The following is a 2,554-nucleotide window of genomic DNA, read 5'->3' as shown; positions in this document are numbered from 1 at the left end:
GGGGTTGGGCTGAATATCATTTTTTTGGAAAAATTTAGGAACAATCTGCAGCAATCTCATGAAGTTTTAAATTTATATATCATTATATCTACAGAGTTATTTGCTGAATATACCTACTCTGTTACTAATTTTCCTTCGCACTTTGAAGCTGTGCAAAAAACACATATTTCAACGAAATGCTCAAGATATAGTAGTTCTGGGCAACTTAACCTCCTGCTCAGCTGCATGATAGAAAGGATGTCATACCAGTGAACCGCTGCTCTTAGAAGAGAAAATCTAAGTAGAACAACAAAGGGAAGTACAAGAAAATACACGAATATGCCCAAAGGCCTTGGGCATATTCCTGTGTTTTCCTGTACTTCTCTTTGTTGTTCTACTTGCAATTTGTTTGACATGAATTCCACAAGAGAAAGTGTATGCTCTTGCCAGCATACCAGGACACACTGGAGCTATTCCAAATGCCTAAGGTTTTTTGGAGGAAGAGGCAACTTTCTGTTGAAGACACAAAGACAGAAGTAGAAAGCAAGTGGGAGGGGATGAGGGGGGGGAGGTAGGGGAACTTTTACATGTCAGTTCTTATTCATAAAGTGGTCTTGCCTTCTCGTGATATTTCATCACAATACAGTCAATAATAATGATTTTCCCCTCCAAATTGGCTGCTCCCCTTAAGAGAAAAAAATCTCTCAGGGTGATCTTACAAAATGACAAATATATGTTGAAAATGATATGATATAATAGTAATAGCCTTCAGACTTTGATGGGTCCTTTTTTGACTTTGAATGATAATTACCTAAACTAATAAACTTTCACACATCATTCTCGCAGGGAGCCATGCATCCAGAACTGCTGGGAGGAGAGTATACACACCTGGACTTCTTCCAGCGTCCTCTGCGGCGCGACCTCGGCAGGAGAATCCTGTATCGTGACCACTACATGAGTGGCTGGACATACAAGACCATCACCCCTTGATGACCTCAAATATCCACTTGTGTGTGGAGAGGGAAAAAGAGTGAGTTTTTTTTCTCTTCTTGTGAGGCAGATGGTAAGGCCTGAAACTTGAGTGTCAGTTAATTGGATAAGAAAAATTAATAATTCAGTTAGGGTGAACCGTTTGTCTGAGTGGAAATAGTAAATCTTTTAGACAGTAGTTCTGATTTCATTGTCAAATTCTCTTCAGTCATTTCACCTATCCCAGTTCTATTCTTCATATAGCAAAGAAAAAAAAATCTGTGAATAAGTAATTTACCTATGTAACAGCAGATATATAAAAGTATAACATTTGCATCCATATTATGCATATCACTGTTCTAGACAATACAATTACTCTGGAAGGGCCTAGAATATTTAACAATGTTCATGTTTAGAGGTTTTGAGATTTTAGTATCATATTTCTTACTGTCTTCACTAAATATGTTTTTACGTCTTCCCCTACCCAGAGTCGAGTATTGGCAACCATCGGAGTGACGCGTGGCTTTGGGGACCATGACCTAAAGGCCCAGTGCTCATCATTACCCATCAAGCCATTCCTTACTCCAGAACCTGAGGTAGATAGTATTTTGGTCTTTTTCCCAGCTCCCTTTTAATGTTTGTTTATTATCCCCATCTCCATTTCCTCTTTTTGAAAACTCTGATAAAGGTTTCTTTAACCCACTGCTGATGGGCATGGCATGTATGTACATGGCTGTGAATTTTATTATTATTATTGTTTTTTCACACATAGATGGCTACACTTGTCCTAAATCACCAACGAGCCAATTATGAGTACTGCCTGTCTCACCAATTCACCCATTTCCTTGATTTACGAAGATATTTTATGTTATCTTTATTTTGTTGTTACTAATGTTTATAACATTATAGTAATTATAATGTCCTTAATAAAAATAACACCATCAATATTCATAGTACTAGTAAGAAATATGTTTATCCCACCAATCAAGGATAGGTGAAATCAGGTAATATCGCAAAGCTACAAATTTGGCTTCTTTGTGGCTTAGCATTAGCAAAGCCATCTATGTGCAGACATTTCACCGGCGGCATTGAGTTAAATTATCCTTCTGGTTACTGTATGAAAGTGTCAGATTGTACCTAGCCCTAAAAACTGAGGGAAAATTAGCCTGAGGACAAGTACTTATTATATATCATCATGATATTGAAGTAGAAGGGTTTTAGTTATGTAAATTTCTTTGTTGACATACTTTTCCTTTGTTTCAGGTGAGAATATTTGACTTAACCACAGCGGACCTGACTGATGGTGATGTTCTGATCCTTGCGACGGATGGTCTCTGGGATATCACCACCAATGAGAAGGCTGCCTCCATAGTCACTAAGTCTCTCTCCCATTTCCAGCTGAGGATCATGATAAATATAAGTACAGGTAAGCTCGTGACGAATTGTTTTGATATGCCCAAAAGAAATACTTAAGAAGTTTTATTTTTAAATATGTTTAGCATGATATCTTTTTTAGTATTTTATGTACTGATTGATATTATTATTGTTTTTATATTTCTTTAACATTTCTCTATAGATATACAGGTGCTGCTCAGGATCTGGTCAT

The 2,554-nt window shown here is 37.1% G+C and overlaps 1 long non-coding RNA gene across 1 annotated transcript; it reads left to right on the top strand.

The window, feature by feature from the left end:
• Positions 1-805: 805 nt before the first annotated feature.
• Positions 806-2,344, top strand: LOC119570133. The gene is made up of 3 exons (XR_005228370.1): positions 806-1,009; positions 1,437-1,544; positions 2,212-2,344. It is a non-coding gene; the product is annotated as an uncharacterized LOC119570133 (long non-coding RNA).
• Positions 2,345-2,554: the final 210 nt, after the last annotated feature.

This window comes from Penaeus monodon, unplaced genomic scaffold, assembly GCF_015228065.2.
Source record: "Penaeus monodon isolate SGIC_2016 unplaced genomic scaffold, NSTDA_Pmon_1 PmonScaffold_22289, whole genome shotgun sequence".
Taxonomy (NCBI): Eukaryota; Metazoa; Arthropoda; class Malacostraca; order Decapoda; family Penaeidae; genus Penaeus; species Penaeus monodon.
This window is presented reverse-complemented; position numbering and strand designations above follow the sequence as displayed.